Below are 13,157 nucleotides of genomic sequence, written 5' to 3'. Positions count from 1 at the left end.
CTGTCTCTGTCAAAGAAATAAATAAAATCTTTAAAAATAAATAAATAAATTAATTAATTAATAAAATATTATGACAGAAGCTGGATGAGGACATTTTATTTTTTTATTTTTTTTAAAGATTTTATTTATTTATTCATGAGAGAGAGAGAGAGAGGCAGAGGGAGAAGCAGACTTCCCGCAGAGCAGGGAGCCCGATGCGGGACTCGATCCCAGGACTCCGGGATCATGACCTGAGCCGAAGGCAGACGCTTAACCATCTGAGCCACCCAGGCGCCCCGAGGGACATTTTAGAAGTAATGTGTGCATTTAGTAGAAAAAAAGATTGGACTGGATCAATGTTTTGGATTTTTTTTAATCTTAAAAAATATGATTATATAAGTAATACCTGAATATGTTCTTGTGGTGTGAAAATCAAACAACACACATAAAGTCAAAGTCTTCCTTGACTACCTCCCACCCCGAATCCGAGTCCCTCAGTCCCTTTACCAGAGAGAAACCCCTGCTTCCAGTTTTGTGTATCCTTTCAGCCCTTTCTTTAAAGATAGTCATAGATAATACTGTTTTATGGGTTTTTAAAAATATAAATGGTTTTATACTGTGTGTATTGTACAACTTGCTTTTAATAAAATGTTTTGGAGATTTTTCCATGTCAGTAAATGAGGAGGTTAAGAGAATTCTGTGGAAGTTAAAAGAATCAGCTCTGGAGCCAGAACACCTGTGTGCAGATCTCTGCTCTGCCACCTATCAGCTTTTCAGCCTCAACGTGTTACCGAACTCCTCTGTGCCTCAGTTTCCTTGTCTATAAAGTGGTGTACCTGCTGTGGAAAACAGTATGACAATTCTTCAAAAGCCAAACACAGAATTACCATATGACCCCAAAATTCCCCTCCTAAGTTAGAATCCTCATGTGGTTTTCTCTTAGGACTTTCTAAATGCAAATTATTGCAGTTATTCTAAGTTATGATAACTTGAATTATTTGGACAGGATTTTAAGTATTAAAATAAGTGACCTTAGTTTTCCTTAATTTGGAGTGCTTTTAAAATGTTTGCATAGAATTATCTAACTTTATGCAGGATTCAGTGTAAGAAGGGACATAAAAACAGTATTATAGCAAAGTGTAAGTTAATGATCATACATTTGACTCTGAGTTGTTATAAAAGATTGCTGTAGTCAGTATGATGTTTTTAAGGTAATGTAATAAACTTAATTAAGGAGCATGTCTTCCAGAATAATACCCCTGTTATTTTTCCCCAGCTCATACCCCATGACCCTGAAATGTACTCCCATAGTACTCTGTTCCTGTGTGTTGTACCATACAACACCTTAAGAACACTTGTTCAGGGCGCTTGGGTGGCTCAGTTGGTTAAGCGACTGCCTTCGGCTCAGGTCATGATCCTGGAGTCCCTGGATCGAGTCCCGCATCGGGCTCCCTGCTCGGCGGGGAGCCTGCTTCTCCCTCTGACCCTCCCCCCTCTCATGTGCTCTCTCTCTCTCTCATTCTGTCTCAAATAAATAAATAAAATCTTTAAAAAAATAAGAATAAAAAAATAAAAATAAAAAAATAAAATAAAAAAAGAACACTTGTTCAGTTTCTGCTTCCCCTAAGAAAGCAGTAAGCTCCACGGTGGCAGGGGCTTATCTCTTGTTCACCATCATTTACTTAATACCTGGCATGTAACAGGCACTTAGTAAATGTGTGGAAATCTGAAAGCATATAATGTAATCTAGATATATGTATGTTTTTCATCAGAAAAGTGATAATATTAAAAATGTCTTGGCACTTCTTTGTAGGCTTCAGTTGATAGGAAAAATTACTTATATTAACTCTTTGTCTTAACCGTAGTTGTATATTTCATTGTACAAAGTTTTTTTTATTTTTTTATTTTTTTAAAGCTTTTATTTATTTGTTAGAGAGAGAGAGGGGGAGAGAGAGAGTGTGTGTGTGGCAGGCAATGGGAAAAGCAGGCTCCCCACTGAGCAAGGAGCCCGATTTGGGACTCAATCCCAGGACCCTGGGATCATGACCTGAGCTGAAGGCAGACGTGTAACAGACTGAGCCACCCAAGCATCCCAGATAAAGTTATTTTTAGATACCTAACCACAAACCTAAATTTGCCATTTAAACTGTTAGCCTCCGTTAATTCTTTGGTAAGTACAAATTTTGCTATTTCATAGGTGGCAATCTGAGTGTGATGACTATCTCTCTTAATGGAAGAGCAAAGAAGAGAGTCTGTGCCTCTTGTAGTAAGTCCCACATAGCTACTGATTTCCCATCTTAGTCATTTTGATATCTCTGAATCTCTCCTTTAACTATTTGAAAAAGCAAACAAAAAAATCAGCCCTGATGATGCAATGCTGGTACCCTTCCTAGAGCTGTCATTCAAATGAATGCATGCCTTTTGGTTCTGAACTTTTTTTTTTTTATGATTTATTTATTTATTTATTTTAGAGGGCCCAGGGAAGGGGCAGAGGGAGAAAATCTCAAGCAGACTCCCTGCCGAGGGTGGAGCCGGATGCGGGGCTCGATCCCATCACCCATGAGATCACGACCTGATCTGAAACCAAAATCAGTCATTCAACTGAGTGAGCCACCCAGGCGCCCCAGGGTCTGAACTTTTTTATAGTAACAAATGAACCTCTGGTTAAGGTTCTGTTGGCACTTCATGCATTGAAAGGTCACTCCTGGTTAATGCTGTATGAGTATAGAGTCCATTATGTTTTGTTCCCTAACCATTACAAGAAGCTCACCTGTTTTGCAGTTATGACTGCTTTAAAAATGTGCTTGGTCAAATAATGTTTATAAGAAGTTTTAGAAAGATCCCACCAATTCATTCTACAGCTATCGATAGAAATCCTAGAGCTAAATTGCAAAGATTATGAAATCTTCTTTAAATACTTCAAAGAGAAGCACAGTGAAGATAAGGGAATCCTGGCAAGGTTTGCTGCAGCTGTCAGATCCCGAAAAATTAGGAATCAAATTTTGACACTTGTAATTGAATCATCCACCCTTCTAAGTGAGCCCAGGCAAACCTGTGATATTTTTAGAACCTTTCAAGTCACATTACACCCTTTAGAGTTCATAGCAGGACCCGAGGCCCCTAAAATTTCCCAAGAGATAGAACAAAACAAAATCAAATAAGTCTGGCTCAAATCACTGTAATAGAAGTAGTATATTATGCATGTAATCTAGCTAGCCACAGTTGCAGCCCAAAATTTGAAAACTTTTCATAGCAAAATGTTTTGAGAGTTAACTGCTTGGACAGCAGTTGAAAAATCCATTATGTCTAATGTAGTAACAGCTGTGTGGTGGTGATTTGATTTATAATAGAAGCTTAGAGACCTTGATGGCATGATTAACTGTGTTTCACAGATGGATGTTCCTGTGCCACAAGTTTCATTTAAGTCTCATTTAAGACATATGATAAGCATATAATACGCAAGTTTCATTTAAGACATATAATAAAACATATAATAAGCAATATATATGCTGGTATATATACTCAAAAGAATTAGCAATTAACTATTCACTACCATTTATGGGTAATTACATTGCTTATGCTTTCTAATTTATTTTTTAATTTTTTTTTAAGATCTATTTATTTATTTGAGAGAGATTGCAAGTGAGCACAGGGGGGGAGGGGCAGAGGGAGAGAGAATCTCAAGCAGACTCCACGCTGAGTGTGGAGCCCGGTGGGGGGGGGGGGGTGATCCCAGGACCCTGAGATCATGACCTGAGCCGAAATCAAGAGTCGGACACTTAAGCGACTGAGCCACCCAGGCGCCCCCAAATTTTCTAATTTAAAGCTAAAAACCTAATACTAACAGGTTGCAAAAGTTTAGAATTGTATTTGTATGTGTGTCTGTGTTGGCACTAGTTATGATGGGTGATTTGAAGACTATCATTTTAACAGAAAACAAAGATTGCTTTGAAACTTTTTCTTGCCTTAAAACAAATATCTGAGACCAGACTTCAGGGAGTCCAAATGATTTATTCAGCATAACATGAAAAGACAGTCTCTTCGGGTTTTCTACAAGTCTGAATTCAGACAAAATAGAAGACACTGACAAATGGGTGAAAAATTCGTGATCATTGGTCATATTCATGCTACTCTTGAACAGTTGGTGTTACCTCATGTGACACCTAACTTTCTTGGGCCTTTTTCTGTAGTTTTCCATGCTTAAAAATCATTTGATGAAGTAACTGACAAAGATGTGATTTAATTAAGAAATGGAAAATAGCATGCATATTGGACTAACAGGATTTGAGGACAAAAGTACTCATTCTAGTCCAGTTTTTCCAACTTGCTGAAATTTGGTGAGTTGTATTAATTTCTCTATAGGTTTCCTTTTCTGTAAAAGGGAAATAGTGCTTTTTCAAAAAAATAGATTTTTGTGGTTCTTGACAATATGAAGTATTTATTATATGGTTGTCTTGTAAGGTCCTCACAGCTAATTACTGTGAAAATAGTTTTCATGCCGGATACTGAGGTAGAAAATTTGCAGCAGGAGCAGAGAGATGCTTGTTTCTGCATAAATATCCAGATTGATACCTGGAATCTAATAATGCTTTTGAGTTCCAGATAAGCTTGACAAGCATTTGTAAATGGTTATATACTTAAGGAAATAAGCTGCTTTGTCCATTTAAAAAGCTAGCCCAGATTTTGATCATTACTATTAAAGGTTCTAAGACATATTAAATGGTAAAAAGAGAAATAACATCTGGCAAATTCCATTTTGATCACAAAGGAATCTGTAAAATTAGTCCTGAAGCTAGAAGCTAGCTAGCTCTATAAAGCTTTAATCTTATTGATCTCAGCATTTAAAATGATGGCTGTTCTTCATAAGTGACAAATTTAGGTAACAAATGTATATTGGTCCAAATGATTAGTAATAGCTGCTATACTGGACCTTCCTGCACAGTGGCAAGCTTTCTAGTTCACTTTAATGACAAATTTGCTTTATTAACCTGCTATAGTGAACTATAGAAAGCTTTTCCTTAATGTTCCAAGAATCTGTTGCTTATCTCCTATGCCAGAGTTCCTTTAAAGATTATTTTAAAAATATTTTTAAATTAAGTATTTAAAAAATAAATCCCCCAAAATTCACTCATAACTCTATCCGCCCAATACAACAGCTATTTTTATTTCTTAATTCTCTCCCAATCTTGGCTTATAAATATATATATATATTCAAAATCTTTACATAGTTGTACTGAGAGTATATAGATTTGTCATTGCTTGCAGTAGTAATTATTCTGTTTTTTTAAGATTTTTAAAAAATTTATATGAGAGAAAGAGAGAAACAGCATGAGAGGGGAGAGGATCAGAGGAAGAAGCAGGCTCCCCGCTGAGCCGGGAGCCCGATGTGGGACTCAATCCCAGGACTCCAGGATCGCGACCTGAGCTGAAGGCAGTCGCTTAACCAACTGAGTCACCCCGGTGCACTAATTATTCTATTTTAGTTCTAAAGAGCATCCATCACACCTAGATTTTTACTTTTCTGCTTAATTACTTGACGTTTCTTTATTTCTTTACTATTTAGAAGAAACAGTTATCATCTCTTATTTTCTAGGTACTCCTTAACTACATTCAAACAGAGTGATAGACATTATTAATCATTATCCATTATTCAATTTTTATAGAATTTTGGTATATTTTATAGATTTTATTTAAAAACTACCTAATATTATTTTAGACAAATAATCATTCATTTTATAATGGTAACATTGTATGTTTTGATTCTCAGAGGTTCTAAAAAACCCTTTACACGGTAATAAAGTATTTTCAAGAATTGGCTACCATATGGTGACAATTATGGTTATTAATAATTGCAAATGTTTAGGTCAAGAATTTGCTTTATTAAACCATTGTGGCATAATTAATTATAACAATGATAGCTCCTATTTATTGAATGCTACACTAGGCATTGTGCTAATTGCCTTACATACATTTTCATATCACTCTGAGATAAGTATTGTTACCTCCTTTTTTTTTTATTTCAATTGAATTGATATATAAAGACAAAACAGTAATTGCCTAAGGTCACTTTAAGTGCTGGAGCCAGGATTTGAAATTACATTTCTCTGACTCCAAAGCCTATGATCTTAACACCTCTCTGAACTGCTTCTGTGACCTTGTTGTACTGCTCCTAGGACCTTAATGATTAAGTCCTAAATGAAATTATTTGTGACTTTTTGCTCATATAAATTGTTACAACATGGAATTATGAGTGAATTTAATTTTTAATACTCAAAGTCTATTCAAAATAAAATCTGTCAGCTGTTAGGTTTTTGTTGGTGATGGGCTTTCTTTGAGGTGGGTTGTACTTTTAATTTAATTATACTTTTTTTAGATTGATACAAATATGTAGTTTAAAATAGTACTACAAAGCTTATAATGAAAATAATGATCCCCTTTCACATTCCCAAGTCATGCTTCCTTGAGGCAATCTCTCTTAATGCCTTTGGTTGTTTCTTATAGTATTTACTTTTACATTTCTAAATAGCATGTTTGTGCTGAAACTTAAAATTTTTTTTCCATTTTGGATATACTACCATAGGAGATGAGGGTTTAGCCTACACTTCTCATTCCCTGTCTACCCCCATACCCCATCCTTCCATTCATTAGAGCCTCCCTATGATAATTTTTTTTAAAGATTTTATTTACTTATTTGACAGAGAGAGACACAGCGAGAGAGGGAACACAAGCAGGGGGAGTGGGAGAGGGAGAAGCAGGCTTCCTGAGGAGCAGGGAGCCTGATGCGGGGCTCGATCCCAGGACCCTGGGATCTTGACCTGAGCTGAAGGCAGACACTTAATGACTGAGCCACCCAGGCGCCCTCATTATGATAATTGTAGAAACACAGTTTACAGCTGAGCCACGTAGTATACTATGATTACATATCCTTGTAGTCTTGTACACTTGTACACTTAAAAAAAATTAATACTGACCTATTTTTTTTGTTTTTGTTTGGTTAGTTTTTTCATGTACCTATCACCCACTCAGCTCCAGACCTTCTGATAGAACTGTACAATTTATCTTAATATGGCATATGTCCATACACAGTAATCTATTAATTATATTTTGTAAACCTTAGGTGTATTCTTTTTGGAGTCCCTCTCATTCTTCTGTTCCAGTCGGAAGATTTATATCTAGACTTGCTGTGAACCATAGGCTTGCTGTAAACTGTAATCTGGGGCTTCATAGTCATCATCCTGAAAATTCTTTAACCATTTTCCTGTTTTGGATCCCCTGCTTTCCACATCCCAAGTCTTCTCTTTCTTGGTTTATTTCCTTGTTGTAATAGAGAATGTTCCTGAAAAAGAGGGACTTGGAAGGTACATTTTTGAGAATCTTGCTTGTATGAAACTGTCTTTATTCCATCTGTGTTTATTCCATCTTGTCTTTACTCCATTCCATCCATGATTGATAGTTTGATGGAATGGTGAATTCTGGTTGAAAATCTTTTTCCCTGAGAATTTTGAAGACATTGTTCTGTTGTCTTCTAGTGTTCAGTGTTGCTGTCTGAGGCAGTTTTAATTCCCATTCCTTTGATATGATCTTTTATTGTTACTATTCTTGTTCTTTTAACTCTTCTTGAAACTTTTGGGATTTTCTCTTTACCTCTGATTTTCTAAATTTTTAAGGTTATGGGCTTAAATAATCTTTTCTTCTTTCATTGAGCTGGGAATTCTATTGGTCCTTTCAATTTAGAATCTTATATCCTTCAGTTCTGGGAGATTTTCTTGTATTATTTCTTTCTTTCTTTTTTTTTTTTAAAGATTTTATTTATTTATTTGACGGAGAGAGACACAGCGAGAGCAGGAACACAAGCGGGGGGAGTGGGAGAGGGAGAAGCAGGCTTCCCGCGGAGCAGGGAGCCCGATGCGGGGCTCGATCCCAGGGTCCGGGGATCGAGCTCTGAGTCTTGCTCTCTGCTCAGTGGGGAGCCTACTTCTCCCTCTCCCTCTGCCTGCTGCTCCCCCTGCTTTTGCACTCTGTCTTTTTCTCTCTGTCAAATAAATAAATAAAATCTTTTTTTTTTAATTCTCTTCTTCTGGAACTCATTGGTTAGATATGGGACCTTCTATATTGATTCTTTAATGTTTATTTACTTTTCAAAATGGTTCATTTTTAAAAATGTGTTAAGTAAAGGTAGGTGACAATGTGTTTATATGTGTGTGTGTGTGTGTGTGTGTATCATATGTGAAGAGTAAAGAACAATGAGATCATGAACATATACTTAGCACTCAGCTTAAAAAAAGAACCTTTGAGGTTCTCTGTGTGCCTCTCCTTTATCCTATTTGATTTCCACCCCTCTAAGAGGTAACCACCATCTCAAGTTAGGTATTTGTCATTTTCTGACTCTTATTTGCTGTTTGACCACACATTTGTGTCCCTGAACTATATTGTTTAGTTTTCCTAAGCAATACTAATGGAAGCATACTCTGTATATTCTGTAACTTGCTTGTTTTGCTGTACATTATTTCTTGAACTTAAAATTGTTTACTTTCACTGTATATATGTAGTTGAATATACAACAATTTGTTGTGGCTTGTTTTCCAGTTTTTTGCTATTGCAGTGTTTCTGTCAACATTCTTATGTATGTGACTATGAACAGAATTTCTCCAGAGCAGTGTTTAACTTTTTTCACAATATGACACTTAAAAAAAATTGATCATTGTTTAGCATACTGAGGTAAAAGGACAAGGCTGCGTACAGCTGAGGGTGACTGGCTTGGGAGTTCTTTATAGTATCTTGCCCAACTGCTGCAAAGTCTTAGTGGATTACTATCTTGGCATACACTTAATATTTGTGCCACGTGAGTGCACTGGAGCATACTGCATTTACGAAGCTCTACTCTGGAGCAGTTCTATTCAAAGAGTTGTCTGAAGTCCTGTTTTAGCCCATAAACTGTTAGTTACTAATCCATGACCATATAAGTTGAACAGAAGCATTTAGAAACATTTATAGGAACGTGATGTTTCCTAAATATTTTTATTGTTTTATTTAAGTATCTACAAATGATTAGAAATTTTTAAAACTGCTCCATCACCATAGGTAAGTTTGAGAAGCCCTGCTATTTATTGGAGTGGAGTTGGTGGGGCATAGGCTGAACACAGTGTCAGCTGAAGTAGATATGAAGTGTTTTCCAAACTATTGTTCTAAATTATAAATCCTCCATTTCCTGTGGTATACAGGTATTCCACTTCTTCCATATCTTCACCAACACTTAGTATTGAAGGACTTCTTTTTGCTAATTGGGTGGATGTTAAAATAGTATCTTACTGTGGGCGCCTGGGTGGCTCAGTCGTTAAACGTCTGCCTTCGGCTCAGGTCATGATCTCAGGGTCCTGGGATCGAGCCCCGCGTCGGGCTCCCTGCTCTGCGGGAAGCCTGCTTCTCCCTCTCTCACTCCCCCTGCTTGTGTTCCCTCTCTCGCTGTGTCTCTCTCTGTCAAATAAATAAATAAAATCTTAAAAAAAAAAAATAGTATCTTACTGTGGTTTTAGTTTGTATTACTGGTTACTAATGAGGTTGAGCATCCTTTAATATGTTTATTGGTCATCTTGGATTTCTCTTCTGCAAAGTGACTATTCAAGTATTTTATCCATTTTTCTGTTGGATTATTTGTCTTTCATTTATTGATTTATAGGTTTAATTTATATATGTTGGATACAAATCCTTTGTTGGTTTAATGTGTTACAAATATGCTCTCCCAATTTGTGATTTATATTCCTAATCTCTTAATATATACTTTGATGAACAAAAGTTCTTGATTTTAGCCAAGTTAAGTTTATTGATCATCTATTTTCAGTTTGTGCTTTTTGCGTCTTGTTTAATAAATCCTTTCCTATCTCAAAGGTATGGTGATATTTTCTTATATCCTAAAAGATGTTTATCTTTCACATTTAAGTCTGTAATCCAGTTGGAACTGATTTTTATATGTTATGAAGTAAGGGGTCCATTAATTGAAATTGTGTTCTTTTCCCTCAAGTTTGCCACAGCAGCAGTCTACATAAACAAAATCCCTTTGAGAGCTTTAATAATTTTAAAAATACATAAAGCTTTCCTGAGACCAAAAAGTTTGAGAATCACTGTTACAGATCCACAGGAAAAATTAAAAGCTCCAATAAAAAAATGGGCCAAAGACAGGCAAATCATTAAAAAAAATTCCCCCAGATGAATAATGAACATGACAAAAAAAGTGAATTTCCTTAATAAAAAAATGCAAATAAAAAGTAAAATACTATTTTAATTATCAAGTTGACAATTATTAAAGGCACTATAAATAGCCTTTGAAGGGCAGTTTGACAAAACATATCAAAACCTTATTTCCTTCTGACCATTTCTGGAAGTATGTCCTATAGAAATTGTTAAGAATGTTTCTGAAGTTTTAGCTTCAATATATTCATCATGGTTTTTTGTAACAACTTGAAAATTCAGAAATAACCTAAAATCCAAATGATAGTGAGAAGAAACTTCCAATGGAGGAAAAACATTGATAATGTGTTTTCTGTCCTCTAATTTCATCCAGCGTAGTGGATCCCTTAGACTGCTTTGATGGCCACCTATTGCTTAATTGTACATAACTATCATTAATCTGGCCCTGACTACCCTTCCCTTAGGTAGTTTGTCCTGTGAATGTCAAATAATAACCAGTTAGCATAGAGCATATTGAGTAATTGGTGGGTTTGTTCTTCTACCAAAAATATTTATAGCTTTTAGCTTTTAAAAATAATTCTGGAGCACAGCATGATAAAGAAGGGAAAAATTGGCCTAGATAATACAGAAGATAGCAGATGAACAGGGTTGATTTCATTTGGGGCACTTTGCCCAGGACACTTTTAATAGAACATACAGTTACTCTAAGGATTCTGAGTCTGTGGTTATGTCAGGCTTACACATTTATTCTTTAAAAGGAAAAATTGCAAGTTATTGGACTCTGGATACATTGGTATGACTTAAATTTTTAAACCATTCCTATAATCCAGCCATTGATAATTTGCTGTGTGTGGGCTGGATTCCTTACTATTAAAACTAACTTAATCATGGAGAGAAAAATATTTTGAACTTCCTTCTTCTAAAACACAGTGGGTTCTTCATTTCTTTCAAAGTTTAAGTCAAGTTTTAAAAGATGTCTAAACTAGGAATTAGATGGTTATTTTTATGTGAAGAATTTTTAATCTCACTATTGTTGCGTACTGAAAAATCAATCAATTTGAAAATTGATTGGATTTCCAAATAAGGAAAAAAATCACCTAAATTTTAGAAATGCTGTGCTTCCTATTTAACTACCTTACAATTTAGAATTATTGCCCTTATGTTTAGCCTTAAAAATTAGGAGGAAAAATAGGGCGCCTGGGTGGCTCAGTTGGTTAAGTCACTGCCTTCGGCTCAGGTCATGATCCTGGAGTCCCTGGATCGAGTCCCGCATCGGGCTCCGTGCTCGGCAGGGAGCCTGCTTCTGCCTCTGACCCTCCCCCCTCTCATGTGCTCTCTCTCTCTCTCATTCTCTCTGTCTCAAATAAAAAAAAAAATCTTTAAAAAAAAATTAGGAGGAAAAATAGCAACATGGTAGTAGAACTTACATTGGAATAGTGGCTTCAAGTGAATTTTTCCTTTTTCTGTTTTCCAAAATTTCAGTAATACGTTAATTACTATTATTATTTAGAGGGGGGAGGGGTAGTGAGAGAGAGAATATTAAGCAGGCTCAGGCGCCTGGGTGGCTCAGATGGTTAAGCGTCTGCCTTCGGCTCAGGTCATGATCTCAGGGTCCTGGGATCGAGTCCCGCATCGGGCTCCCTGCTCCTTGGGAGCCTGCTTCTCCCTCTGCCTCTCTCTCTCTCTCTCTCTCTCTGTCTGTCATGAATAAATAAATAAAATCTTTAAAAAAAAAAAAAAAAGCAGGCTCCACTGCTGGCACAGAGCCTGTCATGGCGCACGATCTCATGACCCCAAGATCATGAGGTAAGTCGAAATCAGGAGTTGGGATGCTTAACCTGTGGAGCCACCCAGACTCCCCTACAAGGTAATTCTTTGAGAATCTTAGCCTTTTTAATACCCAATCCTTTTAAAGGCTAACTTGAGAAGAGTTATAAATAATTTTATAAATAATAAAAGTAATGGGGCGCCTGGGTGGCTCAGTTGGTTAAGCATCCGACTCTTGATTTTGGCTCAGGTCATGATTTTGGGGTCAGGAGATCAAGCCCCACGTTGGGCTCCATGCTCAGCACAGAGTCTGCTTGAGGTTCTCTCTCTCTCTCCCTCCTTCTTTTATCCTCCCCCTGCTCACACTTCTGTCACTAAAATAAATTTTAAAAATCTTTAAAAAAATAAAATAAAAATTTCAAAAAAAAAAGAATTACCTTGTATTAGGTAAAATGGAAACTTGTTTTGAAGTGATGTGCTTAAATATAACAGGCCAAATTCTTACTTGGAAATTTTCTTTATAATGTAGTTAATAAAAGGATGGAGTAGGAAGAAAAATTATTTTATATAGTAAAAAAAAATCTGAAAATTATTAGTATAATGGTACATACGAGGAAGGATTTTTTTTTTTAAGTATTATGTTCTGTTTCAGAAATACCAGAAATTTCTCACATTTGCTTCTGGCATTTGTTTCTTATATCAAGCAATACTTTTAATGAGCCAGGATCTTTACACCTTCTGTTTCCTCTACCTGGAATGTTCTTCTTTGCCTCTTCCTCCTTCCTCCAACACACTCTTACTTCTTCAGTCTTGGCTTAAATGTAATTATTTTGAGAAGCTTGCCATAATCCACTTCCCCTAAATCCCAAGACCCACTTTTTTTGCCTTCATCCCAACCCAGGCTAAACTCTTTTATTATTTACTCTCAGGACTGCTTCACTTCTTCATAATGTTCACCATGGTTGTAAACCTCAGTTCAATGTTTGTTTTTGCCACTATTTCCTTAAGCTTGGTAAGGGCAGGACTTCTGAGTATCTTGTTTAGAGTGTTATTCTCCATGTCTGGCATAGTGCCTAGTACATAATAGTAAGTACTGTTTATCAAATGAATTACTTTAATTCCTATTCATTTCATTTGCTTTTCCAAACTATAGTTGGTATTACTTAATAGTGGGGTCTTTCCATTAGAGTAGTTATAACTTTATATCATTAGTAGGTAAATAGCTG

The 13,157-nt window shown here is 36.1% G+C and overlaps 1 protein-coding gene across 3 annotated transcripts in view; it reads left to right on the top strand.

Annotated features, from left to right (window-relative positions):
* Nucleotides 1–13,157, top strand: part of IFT81 (intraflagellar transport 81) — a 185,084-nt gene that overhangs the window by 135,938 nt on the left and 35,989 nt on the right. The gene's annotated exons all lie outside the window — the stretch shown is intronic.

Source organism: Neomonachus schauinslandi, chromosome 14, assembly GCF_002201575.2.
Source record: "Neomonachus schauinslandi chromosome 14, ASM220157v2, whole genome shotgun sequence".
Lineage (NCBI taxonomy): Eukaryota > Metazoa > Chordata > Mammalia > Carnivora > Phocidae > Neomonachus > Neomonachus schauinslandi.
Note: the sequence above shows the minus strand (reverse complement) of the source record. Positions and strands in the feature narration are given on the sequence as shown.